At 47.2% G+C, this 25,688-nt stretch overlaps 1 protein-coding gene across 1 annotated transcript in view; it reads left to right on the forward strand.

The window, feature by feature from the left end:
- The window catches only part of LOC136843745 (uncharacterized), a 255,634-nt gene that overhangs the window by 105,126 nt on the left and 124,820 nt on the right, over window positions 1-25,688 (forward strand). The gene's annotated exons all lie outside the window — the stretch shown is intronic.

The following is a 25,688-nucleotide window of genomic DNA, read 5'->3' on the forward strand; positions in this document are numbered from 1 at the left end:
AATAAAGAACACAAACACATGCTGAATGTTTGGTCACTTTATCAGAAACTGATATCAGAAAATTATGCCACAGAACATTTATAAGTGATTTTAAGTGAGAAAGTCTTCATTATCATTATCCCTTTCATCATCAGTGTCAGCCACTTCATCTTAAGAATCCTGGAAAGCTGCAATGAGAGGATTGTAACAGTTGAGACTGGAGGCGATATTGCACTTGCAAAAGGTGCTGCATGCAATATCATTTTTGCAACACAAACATCTCCTTGTGGAACATCCATCTGTTGATGATTGGCAGTTGCAGCAGAGCAGGTTCAGCACTCTCTCAGGAGCAGCCAATGTGTCAGGTGGAAGAAGGATTTGACTGTCGTGGTCCGGTTTCCACCCGAAGTTCGAGGAGGCCAAAGCTGGAGGATCAAATTGCAATGCTACTTTCCATAGGCATGCTTGGTAATGGGCTCTCTTGACATGCAAACTAAATGCTCTTGAGCTGGGTGGAAGGGTTGCAGGTTTGAATTTTTGAGATTTTGTGTTGCCACACGCTACAGCCATCCTCCGACATGGTGCCAGTTTCCTTGCTACCATAGCATTTGGAAATGAATGTAACAGCTTGTGTTTCCAAATCTTCTTCATACTGTTCATTGTCTCCAAGCAAAGGAGTATGGTGTCCTTGTTTGAGGATTTTTAACACTTTGACTTTTCCAATTCCATACAGTGTACTGACGGTATCACAACCAGTCAGGGCGTGGAGAGGAAGTAAATACTTGGCTATTTCTGCATGCTTGTTGACTGTCACACCAATATTTATGGTATTCCTCATGGGACGTGTTGGAACAAAGAAAATTTTGCAACAGAGACCATGAGATGCAACAAAGTGGACCAGCAGGGCAAAAACATCCGTATCATCACAAATGATGTGGATCGTTTTTTGGGTTTGTCTGGCAATGTGGACTGCATGGTTGGCAATAATGACATCAGCCTCTTCATGTGTTACTTTCAAGTCCATTCTTCTCTGATGCTTTCCTCTCTGAATGGAATATGGTACAGGATCTGACCCAGTGATGACCAGTTCCTTGTCAGTGGCAAGCTGTTGAAAATGATCCACCAATGTATCACTAAGCAGGTTAATGATTTGTACCTTGTTGTCCACAATAGACAACGATGCAGCTTGAGATGGCAATGGTGAGGTCAACATAAGATGGAATTGACCTTTTTCTCTAGTGGAAGACCGTTGACTTCTTGTGCAACCCTTTGGACTGCATGGATAGTATCTGTCGAGCACCAGATATACATCAATTTGGATTAGTTTTTTCTCAAGAGTGTTTCCACTGCTGCAACAAGATCAACAATTCTTCCAGGACTCACCCAGTGAATTGTCCAAAGGATGGCACAACGATCAAGCACAACAACCTCTGGGTCTAGTGTTGTTCGAGAGGACTGTTCAACACCCAAAGAATTTTTGAGTTTTCACTTTGATAAAGCTGGTTGGAGGTTACCATCATCCATGAAAAGGGAAGTTGGAATATGTGAAAGTTCATAGTCTAACAGTTCCCTCATATTGAAGTCTTCAGTATCCATGAGACCAGTGGTCCTAGTGAAGATAATTTCAGTGTCAAAGGGTGGATCAAAGCATCCAGAAAGTGGTGTCTGCTTCCGTTTGGTTGCCATTGTAGTTACAGGACAGCTAATTGGTTCATGGAATCCATCTGGCAGCTTTGCTTCGTACGCTTCCATAGACTTTCCCCAGTGCCAAGGCTTGGTCAACATTGGCCGTCGAAGAAGCAAGTTTTCCTGTGACAACGTTGAAGAGTTCTTTGGGGTGACCAGTTGGATCAAGAGGATCGATACAGTGCTCCAACTTCTGTTTTAGGTTCTGTCTGTCGTTGGCATCTGATCTGATCCGTGCTCAGGACTCTTCTTTGTGGTAAGCTCAGGGTTGTTGGATGTTGTCTCGCATGGCATCAATGTCACGAACAAGCATACTACAGTTGTGGAGACTGAGTGCCCATCTTTTTGTGGCATTGCTATTCAGTGTGAGTCCTGTCATTCCCCCCCTGGCTCTGTCCAAACCGCATGAACTTGGTTTCAATGTACATGTCACTCCATGTGGCGTTTGATGCACCAGGGTGTGTCTCATTGTATGTTGGCCTCTGAGAAACATTTCTGTTATTTTGGATGGTAGTGCTTCCATGGAGCGAAGATAGTACATGCCATACCTGGCATAGTTTACATGACCAGAGGCAAAAAAATAAGGCAGCATTTGGGATAGCACCCAGAGATGAAGGGGCCAATCAGATTCATGCTCTGCACACGTGAAGGCCATCATGAGGAGCACTGGCTGGATGAAGCAGTCCAGACATAATTTAGCATTTTACTTTTTTCTGACAAATCTGCCATCCATGTCTCGAAATCTTCAAATGAACTGAGTTCTCTGTGTTTCCAGAGAATGTTTTCCACAAGTAGTCTGAATGCTCTCACATTTTGTGGATATCTCTTTCCAGACATCATTTTCTCCACTCCACCAAAGTTTGACCTCAGGATATTTGATAGACCGGAATATATCATCAGTTTGCCAACTGACACAGTAACTCATGATTGTATGGAAACCTCCTAAGCGGGGACATATATTTCCAAACAACTCTAGAGATGACCATATGTTGTCGAGGATGATCTTGTACAACTGTTGGTCGGCTGTGATAATGACAAAGTTTTGACCACAATCTGATGTCAATGTCTGAGCCTCAATCAGAGCTGTCTTTATTGTCGATGGATCGGAGGGCCTTCAAATCAATTAACGGCCTGTATCGAGTTACAGTAGCTGGTCTAGATGTGTGATGCTGCTCCTGGGCTACCTTGGTTATGTGGCCCCCGTATTCTGCAACATTGTCCTTCGATGTTACAGATTTCAGGAAATGAAGATCTAGTTTCCAGTAGAACGGATAATCTTGGAACTACTTTTATACTGAGTATGAACAACTCAATAAGTTTTGGGTTTACACTTTATTTTCCATTAAAATTGGCTTCCTTGACCTCAAAAACCTTAGAATTGATGTATGATATTATAAAATAGGCCAAAAAATAAAGAAATGAGAGACATTTATAGCTTTCGGATTTACACGGCAGCCATCTTGGACGCCATGTTGAATTTCTCAAAATGCCCAAAGATGCCAGCTGGGCATCATTCAGTTTCTGATTTTATGGAACTTTTTCTACCAAATTTAATCAAAACCTGTTTGGGGGTATTTTTTCAAGGTTGTCACCCACTGCTGCAGACTATCTATCTTCTTCCCTTGTAGAAGCTTTGGCTTCTAAGTAGACTGAAGCATGCCCAAGGGACAGCCCCTGCTCATGTTCGCGTGGGTGGGACTGCTCTCCCTGACTAGACATCATCATTGTGAGTTGATGACTGCCCACAGCCTTGCTTGCCTGCCAGGACTTCGGTCTTTGGCAGGTGGGGCGAGTGTGTTCGCTATCTCTCACTTGTTCCCTCCTTCTCAGAGCCTTTTTTTCAAAGCAATGATGTAACTCATTACTTTAAACCCAGAAGTCTAGCAGTTGCAAGATCCCATATGTCCAGCAACCTAGAAGTGTGGGATTCCTTCCTCAGCTCTTCCATACCAGGAAGGTATTCCTGGGTGGGTAGAACCAACCAGTTGGTTCAGAGATTTACTCAGACTCCACCCTCCAGTGGGTAAGTCTCCTATGATCTATGTAAAGACTAAAGGTTTGCATTTGTGAGGGAACAAATAGCAAATTTTTTAAGTAATTTGTATTTTTCCTAACATGCAAACCTGAAGGTCTCTACATTTACAGCCCACCTTAGCCACCCTTCATTCTGATACCTGAGCTGAAAGGTATTAGAAAATGGAAAAATGATAAGCTACAATGCCGTCTTTTAATTCACAAAGGTTGACACAGATGTTGTACAGGAATTTTTAAGTAGAAAGTTGGTTGCCTTTGAAAATGTGTTACCTTTACCATCCAGTGTAATTTAAGACCTTATAAGATTGTGTACTAGTGACAATGTTTTTACTTACAAAGGCAAATTTCATCAACAAACTTTCGGCTGTTCAGTGGGATCCCACTGTCCGCTATTCTTAGTCATTTTTTCATAGAATATTTTGAACCCAGATTACTTTGTAATATCATTGATGTGAACACCCCATGGCTTAGGTATGTTGATATTTTTTCTATTTGTAGATTACCTGATGAACAATTCGGCAGATTCTTTGACCAGCTGAATTCTTTATGCCCCTCCATACAATTTCAAATTGAATGGGAATCAGATAACAAACTGTCATTTTTAGGTATTCATCTTGTATGGCATTATGGTCGGGTGCTTTTCTAGGTCTTCAGAGAACCCACACACACTACATAATATGTACTGTTTATTCATTACTTTGTTCATCATAAAGAAAACATTAAATTGTCAGTTTTAACATCCCACTTTTTACACTCATACCAATATGTAACCCATGTGTTTTGGATGAATCTTTACTCCTTATCTGTTTAAGATGAAATTTATTGAAAACCTGACATTACCTTGCCATATTGCAAAAAGTAATGTTGGACTGGTGTCTGACTTAAGGAAGGTAAATGTTAATGCTGTTTACGGCTATCCGTGCACAATAAGAAAAGTCTGAACAATTATACTGTAGTAATGCTGGGGATGAAAACAATAAGGGAGTGTAGTATGTACTTTGTACAGATTGTAAAATTGTCTCTCTAGGGGAATCAGGAAGATCTGTTGATCAGCAATTGAGGGAACAGATATGCAATAAGGGGGGATGTGAATAATGCTTTATTCATGCACATACCATTAACTAACCAAAGTGTTGACTGGTAAAAGAGTAAATTGCTATTTAAAACAAAAAATACACAGAAAAGGGAAATAGTTGAAGCTGTCCTCATTAGGGCACTACTTAATTGTAACTGAAATGATGGTAACTATAAGTTTGACAGTTTGTTGTCCTATCATGTAACTCAAGCAGCCAACTGTAACACGATTGTCAGGTCATTGAATATTTGACAATTATTGTTTTCAAAAAAAGAGTGCTATTTTGTAATGACCAAAGATGTCTATAAAATTTTTTTTCCTCTTACATTTGTGACTTCCTTCTTTTATAGTATTATGCTGTAATCACCTGAAGAGGAGACCAGTTAGCCTTCAAACTGTAGTGGATTTTAGCATTTTGATATAAGTACAGTAACTTACCAAGTACTTACATAGCAAATTTGTTTCTAACTATCACGGCAGCATATATTTGAAATTCATGGTAGCATTCTGTTGTTATGGTGTAGGTAACCCGCCCTGCCCTCTTTCGGGAATGGATAGGTACAATACAGTTGAAGAGTTCAATTCATTTTTGCCGGTCAATGACTGATCATCGGTTGTTTGAGCAGCTTTTGTTTGGATTTTGTTTCACCGGATGGTTGTGGCTATCGCCGTCTTTGGTGAAGTATTCTTGCTAATTGTATTAGCCTATCTAGATTTGATTTATCCCATTTGTGACTTTTATTATGTCTGACTCTAGTTTGACTGGTATCCAGTTTTGCAGCAAGGGCTGCAATACCAGACTTACGTCAGCCAAATATGACTCTCATACTATTTGCTATCATTGCAGAGGGCAAATTTACTCTTCTGATCTAACTTGTGACGAATGTAGGGTTTGAGATTAGGGGAAGTGGAAGAGTTTGACTACTTACATAGACAATCTTGAAAGAAATAGGCAGAGAAAGGCGGCCGCTAGAGCCGAAGCTAGGGGTTCTGCTAGCCAATTTATTCCAGCAATAGATATCTGCATTAAAGAGACAGAGAAGAAAGGTCGTCCGAAAGAAGTCAGAAACAAGTTTTTGGAGCATGATGAGAGTCATATAAAATGACAGGAAAATCTATACTGACTGATCAAAATCAGAAGACGGAGTGGGATGTGCAGTCGTGTGTGAGGGGGGAATCATATATAAAAAAAGTTACCAGATTCCTCATCCACATTCACTGCTGAAGCAACAGCCACAGTTGATGCTTTAAATCTTGCATCTGATAAGAAATTTAAATCCACAGTAATATATAGTGACTCAAGGAGTGTTTTAGAAGCCCTAAAGAAGTTTAATCCTACCCATCCCCACAAAGGGATGGGTAGGAATGACTTTTTTTATCTTTCTGTTCGCCACAAATCAGGTAAGTTTTGTTGGATTCCTAGGCACACTGGTTTAGAAGGGAATGAACTAGCTGATAGTAAAGCAAAGGATGCTGCAAGATGTGATTTCTTAACTAGTAAGGTGCCACATTTGGACATGCGTCCAGTTATTAGAGGATACATTTGAAAGAAATGGCAACAGAGGTGGACTTCTTCCATTTTATCCACAAATAGGAAGTACAGAAATATTAGAACAAGTATTGATATTTGGAGTTCGGGTTTTAATCGTAACAAGATTCAAGATCATCCTAACATGGCTCAGGATTGGCCATACCCGCTTCACCCAAAGTTATATTTTAGAGGGAGCCAGTGCCACAGTTTGTGCTCACTGTGGTGATCAGCTATCCGTTGAGCACATGTTGGTGCACTGTCCTAGATTTAATCCCCTTAGGGCAAAGTACTTATTAGTGGGAAAGACTGTTTTAGAAATTTTAAATGATGATGTTGAGGTAGATAACCTTATGGGTTATCTGAGAGAATCTGATCTTTTTAATGAGATATATTTTAGTATATTTATTAAGGATTTGTCATATTTATTTTATATAAAAGGGATTTTGACAAAGGAAAAATCTATTTCTGAGGGAGGCCCTGTGTCACCCGGTGAAATTCCTTTCATGCACGAATTTCTAGGTATAAATATTGCTAAATATACCAGAGAAAAAAGCTATCAGGAATGCTGGGGTTACTACCCCCAGATCGAGCGCCTTCTTATACCAAGAAGGCGTCGGTATGGATAAGGGTGAGTGAAGAAATCACAACCACAGAACCACACTCGAAAGACATCCCAACGGCAAAACCCCTCGGAAGAGCGGAGAGCCGTACCAGCTCCCACACTCACCCGCCCGCCAAGCGGCGACCCCAGCTCCATCTGATCTCATTCCAGTCTAGCACCACCCTCAGGCTTGGCATGCCAAAGCAGGGGGGGAAACCAGATACTGGGAGGGTCACCGGGTGACACAGGGCCTCCCTCAGAAATAGATTTTTCCTTTGTCAAAATCCCTTTTCTGAGTTCGGCCCCGTGTCACCCGGTGAAATTCCATTCTTACACGAATTTCTAGGTATAGATATTGCTAAATATACCAGAGAAAAAAGCTTACAGGAATGCTGGAGTTACTACCCCCAGATCGAGCACCTTCGATGAAGATGTCGGTATAACCAAGGGTGAGCGAAGGAATCACTACCACAGAGCCACACTCGATAGACATCCCCATGTCAATATCCCCGAGAAGAGTGAGGGGCCGTACCAGCGCCCACACTCCCCAGCCCGCCACGCGGCGACTCCAGCGCCATCTGAACTCATTCCATTTCTAGCACTTGATTTTTGTGCCACGGTGTTTGGTTTGCCTGTGTTTTTCGGCTTTTTTCCCTTATTTTGCCATGGCGTCGAGCAGCTTCACCGTGTCCAAGTTAAGTACCATCTTCTTTTGGGGTTGTCTTATTGTTTTTTGGCTGTCTTAGCCCATAATTGTTATTATTCGTGGCTTTGTTATGACGCTACGGCGTCCCCCAGCCAGCCATGTTGTCCGCGAGGTTTACCCACTCGGCTTGTTCTGTTTGGGTTTTTCCTGGTCGGCTCATGCTTTTTGCTTCCCCATTGGTCTCATCCTGGTGGTTTTCTAAGCGGGACTGTTCGGTTTCATTTTAACGATATGTTTTGATCCGTCCCTTAGGTTCCCGTATCGGGTTCCCGTTGTTCCCGCTTAGTTTTCTCACAGGGATGTTTCCTCTTGGACATTTTTATTATGATTATATTTTTATTCATTATTGTGGGCTGATGCTCGACATCATGCGACCTCCGCGTTGTCCTTTTCCGTGGGGACGTCAGGCTCATCCTGTCGCTTCCTTCGGTTAGGCTACGCACCAAACACGGTATATTTTTATAATTTTAATTTTGTGTATTTTACACACACTATTGGTTATATGACCTCCTCTCCCCCCTTGAGTTAGGTTAGTGAGAGGTTTGGGTCAGCAGGTTGAGGGATTTCTGTTGTCGTGCCTTCCTGTCCGTTGTTTGGGTGTGGAGTGAGTCCCCCTTGTCCTCCCTCTTCTTTATGAAGGGGTTGAGCTCTACGGGTATTTCTCCTCCACGAGCGTTATTCCTCCCTTACGTTCGGCTGGTGGGCCTTCATCTCAGAAATTCTCTCTCTGTTGTTCCCTTTTTCTCTCCTTTCCCTTCTCTTCCCCCTCCCTTTTTTCATAGGCTACGTCTATGTTTTTAGGGAGATTCAGAGGTCCTGGTCATTCTTCCCCCTAGGTGTAGGCCATGATTTTTGGTACCATGCAGTCGAGCGGGTGAGTTTCTCCCCAGTCTCCTGTTCGCCTCTGCTCTGGCCTACTACCTTCCCTGTCCACTTCCACCCCCCCCCTACCCTGTTTTGGGTCCGGCTTCTCGTCATCTTCTATTGTGGGTGATGTCGGTTTCCGAATCTCACCCCATGTTGTGAATCATTCTGGTTGAGGGATTCGCTCCCTCCCAGAATTGGTTCCAGGTGACTCGTAGCTGGGCTCATGTTTCGTTTACCCGCTCTCTTCTGATCGAGCAGGTTCTCGAACATCTCAGGGTTTTCTTCTCGACCTTGTTCATTGTTCGCTACGGCGTTCGAGATGCTTTAGTTGGGTTGACTGGCGTTTACATCTGCCCCGGTGGATCGTGATGTTTAGTAGCCTCACCCTTCTTTGGTTCTCTTCGATAAGGTCCCGAGATCTCCGGTGTGGGTGGTTCCGGACTCCGGGGGTTGTAATTTTATATTGTCTGTTAACCAATTATGTTACCATCTTATTGTGTTTTGTTTCCCGGTGGCTCATCCCGCCTGGGGACTAGTGTGTGTTTATTTATGTCCCGGCGGTTTACCCCGCCGGTAGCTGTTTATTAGTTTGATTTCCCAGCGGTTCACCCCGCTGTTGAACGGAAATTTATTTATTATTTTTATTTTATGATGGTCATAGAGTCCGGTGATTTCACCCCTGGTTTCGCCGTTCTGTTCCCGGCATTCCTAGCGGTGAAGGTCCCGTCGATTCGGCCCCCTCGTCCGCCGGTTTACTCCGGCGGTTGGCGGGGTTTATACCCAGCTTACCTTAAATTAAGTTACTTTTTAGTAGGCCCGTCTCTGACGTGGTTTTGTCACTCCGCCGGAGTATTCCGGCGGTTTACTGAATACCCTTGCCTACTTACATTAAGTTTCTTAGAAAGGTAAGCTCATTTACTGTTTCACTTACAGACTGTCCGCTGTGAGGAGCCGGGTGTTCCGCCACGCTCCAGCAACCATATGGCCATGTGGTGTGTCGGACCCACGCTGGTTGTGCGGTCCGACTTGATGACCTGATCGTGTGGCACCCGGAGGGCTGCGAGGTGTGCTTTGCTCTTTGCGGGTGCACCCAGGACGAGTCGGTAAGCTATTTGCTTTCCATCCGTATGTTATTTCTGCCTTCCATATTACAATGTTTTGGCTATATTTTGAAATTTTGTAGGTACTTCTTAACTCCCCCCCCCATTTTTGACTCACCCCCCCCTTTTTTCAGGCTGACGAGTCCTCGAAAAAGGAGGCTCTGGAGTCCCTCCGCGCTTGGGTGGCTGGGTTTGGGAGGAACGTTCCGTCGGGGAAGCCATACGTCCTCGACGAGAAGTGGAGAGACCTTCTCTACCCCGGAGCCCGGATCGCTGCGGCCGTTCCAACTGAAGTGGCCGCCCCCATCATCGAGCAGATCCGGGCCGTGACCCAGCCACTGGTAGAAGAGACCCTCTACGCGGAGGTTTCCGATGACGTCGCCGCTCTGGACCTGGACTTAGAACCCATGAACACTGAGCAGGACCAGGTAGGTGGTGAGGTAAGTGAGGTAGTGGGGGCGGGCGCCCTGTTTGATTCCCCTTCATCTTCAACCTCTTCATTTCAGGGCTTTTCCAAGTCTTCTATCTTGAGGGACACTGCTCCATCTACTATCCCCAAGTTGAAGACTTTGTGGAAGGCGAAGGGCTTTAAGTCCTCGTCTTCCCGGAAGGCATCCCCCTTTCCCCCGTCGAAGGCAAAGGTCTCCGCACCTGTGGCCTCTGGGAGTAAAGCTGGAACCTCGGGCAAAGGAGCAAGTAAGAGGGCGGCTAGACCCAGCCCTCCTCGCCAGCCAGCCTTTGACCCTGAAGCGTTCGCCGGGATGCTTTTAGCTAGGTTCTCGTCGGAGGTCGACTCTAAGCTTTCCAAGATCGCTGACAGGTTGCAAAGTCAGGAGAATCTGATTGCGGATATGGCTCGCTCCGGCGGTGCCGGACCCAGTTATCAGATCCCTGATACTGCTTCCCTCCCTCCCTTTGACGTTGGAAACCCGTGGCGTTTTGCCTTACGTGCCATCCGCCACGAGGACACCCTAACAATCGAGGGTTTGGGCACAAGACGTCTGGAGGAACTGGAGTTCTTCCCCGCTGACCTCTTGCCCCCCTACCCAGGCTTCGTTAGGCTGACGGAGGAAGCCTGGGTACGTTCAGACAAGGTCCCAAAGGAGACAGTGATCTTCCCTAGGGACCAGGCACAATCAGCTCTGCTTCGCACTCTCACGGACTGGCAAGCAGATAACACCAAGCTCACTCCGTTCAAGGGGAACTATACTATGTTCTCCTTGGGTGACAAGTTACCCACTCCCTGCATGAATAAAGTTGCTTTGGCAACTGCTCATGCCTGCTTTGAAGGCAAACCTCTGCCTCAGCTAAGGAGACGGACTCCACATCCCTGGTGTTCCCGGGGTGAGGAGTTCTGGAGGACGCCCATCTTCTTTCACGGTGGGCAAATTAGATGCCTTCTGTGCGTCCTCACAATTCAGTGAGCAGCTTCCGAAACTCCCAGAAGCTCTCCTGAAGGCGGAGTTCGAGGCAAGGACGAGACTGAGCCAGTCTCTAAATTCCTTGTGTCTGTCTGAGGCGGTAGCCGTCTCATGTGCAGACGATCAAATTTTCCAGGTTTTGGCTAAATCCCTGCTAGCAGGTTTTCAGGCAGACCTGTACGATTTCATGATGGCTAAATTGGAGTGCCGCAAATTCATTTTCGCGGATGCCACCATTCGCCATGAGCCCAATAAGCTCATGAAGAGCTCCATCTGGGGGACTAACCTCTTCCCAGAGGAGGAAGTCTCAAAAGTCCTGGGCGAAGCTACTAGGGCTAATCAGAGTCTGCGAGCGAGGTGGGGTATTTCCGCCTTCAAACAGAAAACTCCCGAGGCCAGTGGTTCCCAGACTAAATCGAGGAAGCGCTTCAGGAGAAGGAGGCCTCATCCCCAGACAGTGGTTCAAGCTGTCCCAGTCTCGGCGGTAGGCCAACCTTCCACCTCCAAGGCTCAACCCCACCAATACGTGCTGGTTCAACCAGCCCAACCTCTTGCTGCGCCATCGTACGTCTCTTCTCCGGCGTACAACTCCTCCTATGAGGGCCGTGGGGTCTTTCACGGCCTCAATAGAAGTGCAAGGGGAGGTAGGGGTCGCGCCCCATATAGAGGTAGGCCTGGATCCGCCTCTCGAGGCAAGTCAGGCCGTGGTAGAGGAAGCAAGCCCTCTTCCTCCCACTGAGACCATTCAGGTAGGTGGTCGCCTCTACTGGTTCAAGGACCAGTGGACCTTCAGTCCTTGGGCACACAGTATTGTGTCCAAAGGTCTGGGTTGGAGCTGGATCAAGGATCCCCCTCCTTTAACCAGGTTTTACCAACCCCCCTCCAAAGCTCTACAGGACTTTGTATTCTCAACAAGAAAGCAATAAAGAAAGTAAGGCACCTCAAATTTCAAGGCAGGTTGTTCACAGTCCCAAAGAAAGATTCCGGCCAACAAAGAGTGATTCTAGATCTATCACGTCTAAATCGCTATATAGGATGCGACAAATTTCGCATGCTTACGGTAGCACAAGTACGGACTCTACTTCCGCGTGGAGCCGTCACCACCTCTATCGATCTTTCAGACGCTTACTATCACGTCCCGGTTGCGCGGAACTTCTCTCCCTTCCTGGGTTTCAAACTCGGGAAACAAGCCTACTCCTTCAGAGTCATGCCTTTCGGACTCAATGTAGCCCCAGAATTTTTACGAAACTGGCGGAAACAGTCGTTCAGCAACTACGGTCCCGGGGAATCTCCCTAGCGGCTTACCTGGACGATTGGATAATCTGGGCTCCGACAGTTCTGGAGTGCCGAAAGGCTATGGCCATAGTGATCAAGTTCCTAGAGTCGTTAGGCTTTCAACTGAACAGGGAGAAGTCCCGCCTGATTCCGGAATCCCGGTTTCAATGGCTAGGCCTCCAGTGGGACCTGACTTCGTACAGGTTGTCCCTCCTGCCACCCAAGCGGAAAGAGATTGCCGCTGCTACCAGGAAATTTCTGAGGAACAAAGCAGCCTCCCGCCGGTCTCAAGAAAGGATTCTCGGCTCCCTTCAATTCGCCTCAGTGACGGACCTGCTCTTGAAAGCGAAACTAAAAGATATAAACAGAGTATGGCGGAGACGAGCCAATGTCAGGCTCAGAGACAGGATCTCTTCAATCCCGCGAATCTTGAAAACAAGGCTCCGGCCATGGTCCACAGTCAGTGGCCTGTCGAAGTCGGTTCCACTTCAGTTTCCCCCTCCGGCGCTGGTAATCCACACGGACGCTTCATTAAGCGGTTGGGGAGGGTACTCACCAAAACAAAAAGTTCAAGGAACGTGGTCCACAATGTTCCAACAATTTCATATAAACACCTTGGAAGCTATGGCAGTGTTTCTAACATTCAAGAAACTTCGCCCCGCCAGCCGGATTCACGTCAGGCTTGTGTTGGACAGCGCCGTGGTGGTTCATTGCATCAACAGGGGCGGCTCCAAATCAGGTCGCGTAAACCAGGTGATGGTAGCAATCTTCTCCCTGGCGAACAAGCATGGCTGGCATCTGTCAGCCACCCACCTAGCGGGGTACGGAACGTAGTGGCGGACTCTCTGTCCAGGACTACTCCGTTGGAGACGGAGTGGTCTCTGGACGGAGACTCCTTCAAGTGGATTCGCCGCCGGGTTCCGGGCCTCCAAGTGGATCTGTTCGCCACGGAAAGCAATCACAAGCTTCCCTGTTACGTGGCTCCCAACCTGGACCCCCAGGCTTTCGCCGCGGATGCTATGTCCATAGATTGGAATTGTTGGGAGAGGATATATCTGTTTCCTCCGATAAACATGTTGTTAAAAGTCCTACACAAACTCAGGTCATTCAACGGCCAATTAGCTCTAGTAGCTCCCTATTGGCCAAAGAGCAACTGGTTCCCTCTATTACAGGAACTCAAGTTGCGGTGTCATCAGATACCCAAACCCAGACTGACCCAAGTCGTACAAACAAAGACTGTGTCAGCTTCCTTAAGGATTCAGAATGCACTGGTTTTATGGACTTTATAAAGTTTGCTGCAAAGAAGGGAGCAAACATTGACCCCGCCAACACTCTGTTTTTGGAATCAGACAAGAGAGACTCTACTCTCAGACAATACGATTTGGCAGTCAAAAAATTGGCGTCCTTTTTAAAGGCATCTGGAGCTCAAACTATGACAACCAACCTATCAGTTACTTTCTTTAGGTCATTGTTTGAGAAAGGCCTTGCTCCGGCCACTATTACTACAGCTAAATCAGCCTTAAAGAAGGTATTTTTGTACGGTTTTAATATTGACCTTACAGATTCATACTTCTCCTCCATCCCCAGAGCATGTGCTCGTTTGAGACCAGTAACTCGCCCTGCTTCCGTTACTTGGTTCCTCAACGATGTTTTGAAATTAGCCACTGACACTGATAATGCTCTATGCTCATACTTGGATCTGTTAAGGAAAACCTTGTTTCTGATTAGCTTAGCTTCAGGTGCCAGAATTTCAGAGCTGTCAGCCCTCACTAGAGGTGATGATCATGTTAACTTTCTTCCATCCGGAGAAGTCCTCCTTTCCCCTGATCATACGTTCTTAGCTAAGAATGAAGACCCTCAGGACAGGTGGTCCCCTTGGAAGGTGGTGCCTCTTCCTCAGGACCGGTCATTGTGTCCAGTTTTTACATTAAAGTCTTACCTACAAAGAACTCCACAGTTTAAGTCGGGTCCTCTTTTCATCAGGGAAAAAGGTGGTACTCTCTCTTTGAATGCTATAAGGCAACAAATTCTGTATTTTATTAAACAAGCTAACCCGGATTCAGTCCCAAAGGTTCATGATATCCGAGCAGTAGCTACCTCCACTAATTATTTCTATAATATGGATTTTGCCGAACTTTCCAAATATACAGGATGGAAATCACCTCTAGTGTTTAAACACCATTATTTAAAATCACTCGAAGCTCTTAAATTTTCTACAGTGGCTGTGGGAAGTGTCATCTCCCCACCTTAATTATCCTTATCCCTTTCCTTTCCCCCCCCGCCCGCCTACCTCATTTATTCACTGCCTGCCTTCTGGATAGTTCATGCCTTGCTGCCTTGCTCCTCATACTCGATATTGGTTTATCTGATTATTGCCTGTCTTGTGTTTTGGATTTTGATGTGCTTTGGATTTAGATTTAGTCAGAGGTACTGAAGCGGTTTTTATTTTGCTTCATGTTCCTCATTTATATATATATTTTTGTCTGTCACTGTATCTCTTTACCTTTAGGTTTAAGTTGTAATTACTGGTTATTCTATTTGTAGGGGCCCCCTATTTTCCCCTATTGTATCGCATAATTGTATATCCATTTGTGTATCTACCTTGTTCCTAGGTTAAGTTTACTTTTCATGATAATCATTGATGTGAGGTGTTATATGCCACCAGTATTTACTTATAGTTAACCTGATGTTCACTGTTGAGATCTTTATATTAAATCTATTTTTCCATAGCATGTGTCTCTTTCCATTGCCTTTTGTTTTTTGTTGTAGCTTTGCAGTCTTGGCATGATTCTCTGACACTATTTCACCGGGTGACACGGGGCCGAACTCAGAAAAGGGATTTTGACAAAGGAAAAATCTATTTCTGAGGGAGGCCCCGTGTCACCCGGTGACCCCCCCTAGATTTGAGGTACAGGTTTGCCCCCCCTGCTGGCTCATGCCAAGCCTGGGGATGGTGCTAGTCTGGAATGAGTTCAGATGGCGCTGGAGTCGCCGCGTGGCGGGCTGGGGAGCGTGGGCGCTGGTACGGCCCCTCACTCTTCTCGGGGATATTGACATGGGGATGTCTATCGATGTGGCTCTGTGGTAGTGATTCCTTCGCTCACCCTTGGTTATACCGACATCTTCATCGAAGGTGCTCGATCTGGGGTAGTAACTCCAGCATTCCTGTAAGCTTTTTTCTCTGGTATATTTAGCAATATCTATACCTAGAAATTCGTGTAAGAATGGAATTTCACCGGGTGACACGGGGCCTCCCTCAGAAATAGATTTTTCCTTTGTCAAAGTCCCTTTTCTGAGTTCGTCCCTGTGTCTCCCGGTGAAATAGTAACGGAGAATCATGCCAAGACTGCCAAGATACAAAATAAACAAAAAGGTGATCATGAACAAAAACACATGCTATGAAAAATAGATTTAATATGATATCTCAGCAAAGCAAAGAGAATCAAATCACAGGTAAGTACGGTTGGAACAAAAACACCCAACAATACAATGTCATAGACAGGTAAATATAAACTATACATAAGAGAAATACACAATACACCTTATACAATATAAAAAATGTGAGGTATACGAAGCGTAAAATAAAATAACACAAGTACCTCTAGGCTTAAATCTAAATACACAGCATAACAAAACACAATCACCAAGACAAACAATAATAATGGCAATACTAGTATCAATTATGAGGAGCAAGGCAGTGAGGCATGATTGATCCAGGAGAACAGGCAGAGAAATAAATGAGGCAGGCGGGCGGGGGGAAAGGATAAGGGTTAAGGATAATTAAGGTGGGGGGATGACACTCCCCACAGCCACTGTAGAGAATTTCAGAGCTTCGAGTGATTTTAGATAGTGGCGTTTAAACACTAGAGGTGATTTCCATCCCGTATACTTGGTAAGTTCAGCAAAATCCATATTATGAAAATAATTAGTAGGGGTAGCTAAGCATGGATATCATGAACCTTAGGAACTGAATCCGGGTTGGCCTGTTTAATGAAATACAGAATTTGCTGTCTTATAGCATTCAAAGACAGAGTTCCACCTTTTCCTGATAAAAAGAGGACCCGACATACACTGAGGAGTTCTTTGTAAGTAAGCCTTTAGGGTAAAGACTGGGCATAAGGACCGGTCCTGTGGAAGAGGCACCACCTTCCAGGGGACCACCTGTCCTGAGGGTCTTCATTTTTTCAGCTAGGAACCTATGATCAGGGGAAAGGAGAACTTCTCCCTGACGGGAGGAAATCAATGTGATCATCACCTCTAGAAAGAGCAGATAGCTCTGAGATTCTGGCACCTGAAGCTAAGCTAATCAGAAACAAGGTCTTCCTCAACAGATCCAGATAAGAGCATTGTGAGTTATCAATATCAGAGGCTAATTTTAGAACATCTTTCAGGAACCAGGTAACAGAATGTGGGCGTGTTACCGGCCTCAAACGGGCGCATGCTCTAGGGATGGAGGAGAAGTATGAATCTGTAAGGTCAATTTTAAAACCATACAAAAATACCTTCTTCAAGGCTGATTTAGCTGTAGTAATAGTGGCCGGAGCTAGGCCTTTTTCAAACAATGATTTAAAGAAGGTAACCGCTAGGTTAGTAGTCATAGTGTGAGCTTCAGATGCCTTCAAAAAAGATGCTAATTTTTTGACTGCTGAATCATATTGCCTGAGACTAGAATCTCTCTTATCGGATTCTAGAAACAAAGTGTTAACGTGGTCAATATTTGCTCCTTTTTAGCAGCAAATTTTATAAAGTCCATAAAACCAGGGCATTCTGAATTTTTAAGGAAGCTGACACAGTCTTGGTTTGTACTACTTGGGTCAGTCTGGGTTTGGGTATCTGATGACACCACAACTTGAGCTCCAGAAGCAGAGGGAACCAGTTGCTCTTCGGCCAATGGGGGGCTACCAGGGCTAGTTGGCCCTTGAATGACCTGAGTTTGTGCAGTACTTTCAACAACATGTTTATTGGGGGAAACAAGTAGATCCTCTCCCAATTGTTCCAATCTATGGTCATTGCGTCCGTGGCGTAGGCATGGGGGTCCAGGTTGGGAGCCACATAACAGGGAAGCTTGTGATTGCTCTCTGTGGCGAACAGATCCACTTGGAGTCCCGGAACCCGGCGGCAGATCCAATTGAACGATTCCCCGTCCAGAGACCACTCCGTCTCCAACGGAGTAGTTCTGGACAGAGAATCCGCCACCACGTTCCGCACCCCCGCTAGGTGGGTGGCTGACAGATGCCAGCCGTGCTTGTTCGCCAGGGAGAAGATAGCTAACATCACCTGATTTACGCGACTCAATTTGGAGCCGCCCCTGTTTATGCAATGAACCACCACGGCGCTGTCTAACACCAGCCTGATGTGAATCTGGCCGGCGGGGCAAAGTTTCTTCAGAGTTAGAAACACTGCCATAGCTTCCAAGGTGTTTATATGGAACTGTCAAAACATTATAGACCATGTCCCTTGTACTTTTTGTTTTGGTGAGTACCCTCCCGAGCCGCTTAATGAAGCGTCTGTGTGGATTACCAGAGCTGGGGGGGGAAATTGAAGGGGGACAGACTTCGAAAGGCCTTTGACTGTGGACCATGGTCGAAGCCTTGTCTTCAAGATTTGTGGGATTGAAGAGACTCTGTCTCTGAGCCTGACATTGGCTCGTCTCCGCCACACTCTGTTTATGTCTTTTAGTCTTGCTTTCAAGAGCAGGTCTGTCACTGAAGCAAACTGAAGAGAGCCGAGAATCCTCTCTTGAGACCGGCGAGATGCAGCTTTGCCCTTCAGAAATTTTTTGGTAGCGGCGGCTATCTCCCTCCGCTTGGCCGGTGGGAGGGATAGCCTGTACGAGGTTAGGTCCCACTGGAGACCCAGCCACTGAAACCGAGACTCCAGAGTCAGGTGGGACTTCTCCCTGTTCAATTGAAAGCCTAATGACTCCAGGAACTCGATCACTATGGCTGTAGCCTTCCGGCACTCCTGTACGGTTGGGGCCCAGATTATCCAATCGTCCAGGTATGCTGCTAGGGAGATCCCCCGGGACCGTAGCTGCTGAACAACTGTTTCCGCCAGCTTTGTGAATATCCTGGGGGCTATATTGAGCCCGAAAGGCATGACCCTGAAGGAGTAGGCCTGTTTCCTAGTCTGAAACCCAGGAAGGGAGAGAAGTTCAGCGCAACCGGGACGTGATAATAAGCGTCTGAAAGATCGACAGAGGTGGTGACGGCTCCACGCGCAGTAGAGTCTAAAACTTGAGCAACTGTAAGCATGCGAAATTTGTTACATTGTATGTAGAGATTTAGACGCGACAGATCTAGAATCACTCTTTGCTGGCCGGAATCTTTCTCTGGGACAGTGAACAGCCTGCCTTGAAATTTGAGGTGCCTCACTTTCTTTATTGCTCTCTTGTTGAGAAGCTCCGTCACAAAGTCCTGTAGGGCTTTGGAGGAGGGTTGATAAAACCTGGTCAGGGGAGGAGGGTCCCTGATCCAGCTCCAACCCAGGCCTTTGGACACAATGCTGTGTGCCCAAGGACTGAAGGACCACTGGTCTCTGAACCAGTATAGGCGTCCACCTACCTGACTGGTCTCAGTGGGAGGAAGCAGGTTTGTTTCCTCTACCGCGGCCACTTTTCCCCCGGGAGACAGATCCAGCCCTGCCTCTGTAGGGGGCTCGACCTCTACCCGCCCTTGCGCTCCTATTAAGGCCGTGAAAGACCCCACGGCCTTCATAGGTAGGGTTGTACGCCGGCGAGGAGACGTACGTAGGCGCAGCAAGGGATTGGGCTGGTTGAACCAGCACATACTGTTGGGGTTGAGCCTTGGAAGTGGACGGTTGGTTCACCGTCGAGACCGGAACTGCCTGAACAACCGTCTGGTGTTGTGGTCTCCTGTACTTCCTATAACGTTTCCCAGGCCTAATCTGGGAACCAGTAGACTCAGGGGTCTTCCGCTTAAAGGCGGAGATACCCCACCGGGAGCGCAGACTCTGGTTAGCCCTGGTTGCTTTGCCCAGGACACTGGAGACTTCATCTTCTGGGAAAAGATTGTCTCCCCAGAAAGAACTCTTCATGAGTCTGTTAGGCTCATGACGAATGGTGGCATCAGTGAAGATGAACTTACGGCAGTTCATCTTTGCCACCATGAAGTCGTACAGGTCCGACTGGAACCCTGCTAGCAGGGATTTAGTCAGAACCTGAAACAATGGCTCCTCTGCAAAGTAGACAGCAGTCGCTTCTGACAGGCACAGCGAGTTCAAAGACCAGCTCAACCAACATCGTGCCTCGAACTCCGCCTTCAGGAGAGCTTCTGGAAGCTTAGGAAGCTGCTCGCTGAACTGGTTTGACGCGCAATCTGCGTCCAATTTACCGACAGTAAATGTGGACGGAGCATCTCTCCAGAACTCGTCACCCCTGGGAAGATCAGAGACGTAGGATCTGATTCCCGAAGCTGAGGCAAGGGTTTGCCATCCAAGCAAGCCTGAGCGGTTGCAATAGCAACCTTGTTCAGGCAGGGAGTGGGCAGCTTATCCCCGAGAGAAAACAGTGAAGTTGCCCTTGAAGGGGGTCAACTTCGTGTTCTCTGCCCGCCACTCGGAAAAGGTGCACAAGAGAGCAGATTGCGCCTGATCCCTAGGGAAGATCACCGTCTCCTTAGGGACCTTGTCTGAGCGCACCCAGGCTTCCTCCGTCAGCCTAACGAAGCCTGGGTAGGGGGCAAGAGATCAGCCGGGAAGAACTCCAGTTCCTCTAGACGCCTGGTACCTAGACCTTCAATGGTCAAGGTGTCTTCATGCTGGATAGCACGAAGAGCAAAACGCCATGGGTTCCCTACATCAAAAGGAGGGAGGGTAGCAGTGTCAGGGATCTGATAGTGTGGTCCGGCCCCACTGAGCGTGCCATATCAGCAAGAAGATTCTCCTGACTCTGAAGCCTCTCCGTCAACTTAGAAAGTTTGGCCTCTACCTCCGTAGAGAACCTCTCCAACAACATCCCAGCAAACGCCTCAGGGTCAAAGGCAGGCTGGCGAGGAGGGCTGGGCCTGGCCACCCTCTTACTCGCTCCTTTGCCCGAGGTACCTGGTTTGCTCCCGGAGGCCACAGGTTCAGCAACCTTTGGCTTCGACGGGGAAAAGGGGATGCCTGCGGGAAGATGAGGACTTGAAGCCCTTCGCCTTCCACGACTTCTTCAACTTGGGGACAGTAGACTGAGCGCTGTCCTCAAGATAGAAGATTTAGCTGAAGCCCTGGAAAGAAGATACAGAGGATGAAGGGGAATCAAAAAGGGCGCCCGCCCCCACTGCCTCACTTACCTCTCTGCCTACCTCCTGGTCCTGCTCGGTATTCATGGGCTCCAGGTCCAAATCCAGAGCGGCGACGTCCTCCGAAACCTCCGCGTAAAGGGGGTCCTCTTGTAGTGGCTGGGTCACGACCCGGATCTGCTCAATGATGGGTGCGGCCACATCAGCTGGTACGGCCGCAGCGATCCTGGCGCCGGGGTAGAGCAAGTCCCTCAGCTTCCCGTCGAGGATGTAGGGCTTCCCCGATGGAATGTTCCTCCCGAACCCTGCCACCCAGGCGCGGAGAGACTCTAGGGCCTCCTTCTTGGAGGACTCGTCGGCCTGAAAGGGAGCAGGGAATCAAGGAAGGGCTAATATACTGTAAAATATATAAGCGTTAGAACACAAGATATGAAAACATAGTAAACTAACTAACGTGAAGAACGAAAGTAAGCAGCTTACCGACTCGTCCTGGATGCATCCACAGAGCGCGAAGCAAACCTCACAGCCTTCCGGATGCCAGACGATCAGGTCATCAAGCCGGACCGCACAGCCAGCGTGGGTCCGACACACCACATGCCCGTAGGGTTGGTGGAGGGTGGCGTACATCCGGGCTCCTCACAACTTAACAGTCTGTAAGTGTGAACAGTATATGAACCTACCACTCTAAGAAACTTAAACTAAGCAGGCACAGGTATTTTCAAACTGTACTGCCGGAGCACTCGGCGCGAATGAAAAACCCGTCAGAGACGGGCCTACCAGAAAAAGTAACTTAAATTTAAGGTAAGCAAGAAGTTTTCGACTGCCGGAATACTCCGGCGGAACGAGAGAGCCGAAGTCAACAGGACCCTTACCACAAGGGATGCCGGGAATAAAACGGCGGAACCCAAGGGTAGGATCACCGGACTCTGATAACAATAACAAGAAAACAAATATATATCCGACGGCGGGATGAGCCACCGGGAACAAAATAAATGCATATATATACAGAGGATGGTAACATAATCGGTTAACAATGACATAAAAATCAGCATTCCCCGGAGTCCGGCACCATCCCTCCGGGGATCCCAAGCCTCTACCGCTAGAGAACAATAGAAGGGTGAGGCTACAAAACACCACAGATCCACAAGGGCAGGTGTAAGCGCCAGTCAACCCAACTAGAGCATCCCGAACGCAGGATAAAACGCGGGACAAGGCTGAGAAAAAGTAACCCTGAGAATGTTCGAAAACCTGCTCGATCCTAGGAGAGCGGGTTAACAGACACTGAGCCAAGAAAATGCCATCTGGGACCAGCCCTGGGAGGGAGCGAATCCCTCCACCAGGGAAGATCCAACAACTCGGGGTGGTCATCGGACACCGACATCACCCGCGCAAGAAGATGACAAAGAGCTGGACCCAGGGTAGACCAGGGTAGGAAGGGGAGGGGGGGGGGTTGGTGGGGTAAGGAAGGGAGTAGGCCAGAGCAGAGGAAAACAGGAGACTGGGGAAGATGCCTTCACCTGCTCAACTGTAAACACAACCACGCTAGGTAAATAATACCAGCTTGGAGAGATCATGGCCTACCCCGAAGGAAAGGGAAAGGAATAGCGACCTAAGGCCTCCATACTTTCACCCCACACATAGACATAGCCTATGAAATAAAAAGGGGCGAAGGAAAGGGGGGGATGAGGAAACAACAGGGAGAGAAATTCCCGTGCCGAAGACCAACCAGAGCCAAAAGAAAGGGAATGCTATAAAAGCATGGAGGAGACACACCCACAGAAAAAACCTCTACCCCTCCGTAAAGAAGGGGGAGGACAATGGGGTCTCACTCCACAACCCAAACAACGGTCAGTGGATGGAACAACAGAAACTCCCTCTACCTGCTGATCCCCTCCGCTCGCCTAACCTAACCCAGGGTGAAAGGAAGAGCAGGAGGCCAATAGGCGCAAAACAAAAGCCTAACATACACTAGGCAGGATATAGGGAAACCCCACACAAGAGAAGTCAACCAGAATAATAATAAATCACCATCATATATACATTAAACAATAAAATAATCTTGTGCTTGTGCTAGGCGCGTAGCCTAACCGAGAGAAGCGACAGGAAGTAAACAGGAAAACTGTACCTGATGCCCCCACGGTAACAATTAATTCTAGGCAGTTGAAAACATGACGTCAAGCACAAGCAAAATAATAATTATAATAATTATAAAGCTATAACTGTCCAAGGGGAAACATCCTGGGGAGTTACTTAAGCGGGAAGATGACGGGAACCCAAATGCGGTTCAACAAAATTATCGTTAGAGAAACACCGAAAAAACCCAGCCTAGGAAACGCCACCAGGATGAACTTAGGGAAATAACGATAAGCAATGTAATCGACAAGAGAAGCCCAAACAGAACAAGCTGGACGGGCGTGCCTTCAATGGTCGACATGGCTGACTAGGGGACGCCGTAGCGTCATAACAGAACCACGTATAATTAATAAATATGGGCTGAAACAGCCAAACTTATCATAAAAACCCCACAATAAGATGGTACTTAACTTGGATACAGTAAAGCTGCTTGACGACATGCTGGGAAAGGTGAAAAATAGCCAAAAGCACAAGAACAAAAAATTTTATCAACAACAACGATCACATGCTAGAAATGGAATGAGTTCAGATGGCGCTGGGGTCGCCGCTTGGCGGGCGGGTGAGTGTGGGAGCTGGTACGGCTCTCCACTCTTCCGAGGGGTTTTGCCATTGGGATGTCTTTCGAGTGTGGTTCTGTGGTTGTGATTTCTTCACTCACCCTTATCCATACCGACGCCTTCTTGGTATAAGAAGGCGCTCGATCTGGGGGTAGTAACCCCAGCATTCCTGATAGCTTTTTTCTCTGGTATATTTAGCAATATTTATACCTAGAAATTCGTGCATGAAAGGAATTTCACCGGGTGACACAGGGACGAACTCAGAAAGTATATATTTAAGTATAAAATTTTTATATACAGTATATTTATTTTTTATGGTTTTTATCTAATATCATTCTTCATTTTTTACGTTCATATTTTAACACTGAATTTTACTAGTACAGTATGTTGTCATTCACCTTTTCATTATCAATATCAATCTAGTACATCATTAATCACATCATTATATTTCATCTTCATCACTGCACTGAATAATCCTGATGGGTTTTGGCACTTGGTCTTCAAGACCTAAATTTCATAATCAATCAATCAATCCTGATGTACCCGCTCGTCCTGCGCCTGTGACTGCTTTTTCCCCTATCACCAGCCCTCTGACTTTTCTAGCAACTCCGTTACTTAGCTTCCATCCTTCCGAACCCAAAGCCATCGCCAGTCTCGAAGCCAGGATAGACCAGAAATTTAGTCTTGGTAAGTGTAGTTAGTGTCTGTGGAGGAGATGACTACTCGTACCATGGATGCTGATGCTCCTAGACTAAGGTCCCTGTCAAACTCGCCTACACCTGGGAGGAGGCAAACTGGAGGTCCAAGGGAGGTCAGTGGGCTTTGCCTACAGGTAGTTGCCCCTCGGCCGAGCCTGTTGTACGTTGATCCCAGGACTCTGTGGATAGCCACTGGAAAGGCGTCCAACTCAGAGTGCATGCATTATCATCCAGTGATTCAGATTCCAGTGTGGGCAAGGGGCGCAGTTGGCTCTTTTCGAGTGCATCCAGGCCATTGAAAAGGCACGTACCCGCTGCTGAACGCGTTTCCCCGCTTCCATGTAACTGGACCAGAGAACAGGAGCATAGTCCCAAACCTTCCTGTAGCTTTTGGGACAACCCCAGTCATTCGTCTCCTGCTGCTTCAGTGGTAGAGCACCAGTGTCTGGCACCGAAACAGGCTTCCTCTTCTAAGAAGCGTTCCGAGCGCCTGTCGGGATCTGAGCGCCCAGCGGGATCCAAGTGCCCAGTGGGAGCTGAGCACCCAGTGGGCTCCAAGTGTTTAGTGGGATCCGATCGCCCAGTGAGATCTGACCGCTCAGTGGGATCCAAGTGCCTGGTGGGATCCAAGCACCCTGAGGAACACGAGTGCCCTGTGAGATCCAATCATTCAGTGCCCAGACATACAGCGTTTTGAGCCCCCAGTGTCCGAGTTTTCACCTGTGCATGCGAGTACATCGGTGTTTGTCCACTCACCTACCAGCTTAGCGCCACACTCTGGACGCTAAACGCCACCTCTCCAGTCTGGCGCGAAGCTTTTGTATATTCCTACAGTTCAGGATCCTTCATTGGAACCTATCCAGTGTCTTCTGGACAGCATTCTGGATCTTCTGCAAAAGCATCCTACAGCGATTCAGGAGCCTTTGGATTTAGCTCCTTCTCCTATTTTGTTGGAAGAAGACATCGAACAGGGGCAGCCTACGTCCTACGCAGCTCCCCTGAAGTACTTCCTGTTTTGTTACCCGACATTCTTCTCCCAAGCGACCCCATCGTCTCCGGGTTCAGCTTTTATGATGAGACAGCCTGCAGAGTCGTCCAGGCTGCCCAAGATGGTCCTATCATCCTCATCGAAGAAAGTCCTCTCAGGCATTGAGGGTTGGTTGACAGAAAAGAGGGATCTTGGCAAGGCTGTGTTTTGCACCCCCACCCCCCTCGCCTGTCAAAAAGGAGGTATTTGTCATGTGCCACTGGGGAAGCTCCTTCCTTGGGAGTTTCTGCCTTCTCTCAAGGAGGCTTCTGCAGCCTGATTGATTCAGCACCTAGATCAGCATTCTCATCCATCAAGATCTTTTTCATGTCCTCAGAGCTGGACCATTTAGTGTGGGACATCTTCAAAGTCTTCAAGATCTTCAGCTTCTTGGATTGGACTGTGGGTGCCTTAGAGAAGAAGACTGAGGACTGTGCCACTTTTCAAGATTATTTCTCTGCGGACTAGTTAAGAGTCCTCTCCTATGTAGATAAGGCAATTAGGGATGGCTCCCAAGAACTGGCTGCCTTATTTGAGGTGGGAGTTCTCAAGAGGAGAGAGCAGTGGTGTTCTTTTACCACAAAAGGGGTCACCCCCTCCCAGAGGTCGGCTGTCCTTTTTGCGCTCTTGGACCACTTTAGTCTGTTTTCCCGTGCTACAGCAGAGCATGTAGCAGCGGAGTTGCATAAGAAATCTACTTGAGATCTACTGTCACAGTCTACCAAGCGCCCTAAGGAGTCAGGATGTGGTCCTAC

Source organism: Macrobrachium rosenbergii, chromosome 12 (genome assembly GCF_040412425.1).
Source record: "Macrobrachium rosenbergii isolate ZJJX-2024 chromosome 12, ASM4041242v1, whole genome shotgun sequence".
In the NCBI taxonomy this organism is placed as follows: domain Eukaryota; kingdom Metazoa; phylum Arthropoda; class Malacostraca; order Decapoda; family Palaemonidae; genus Macrobrachium; species Macrobrachium rosenbergii.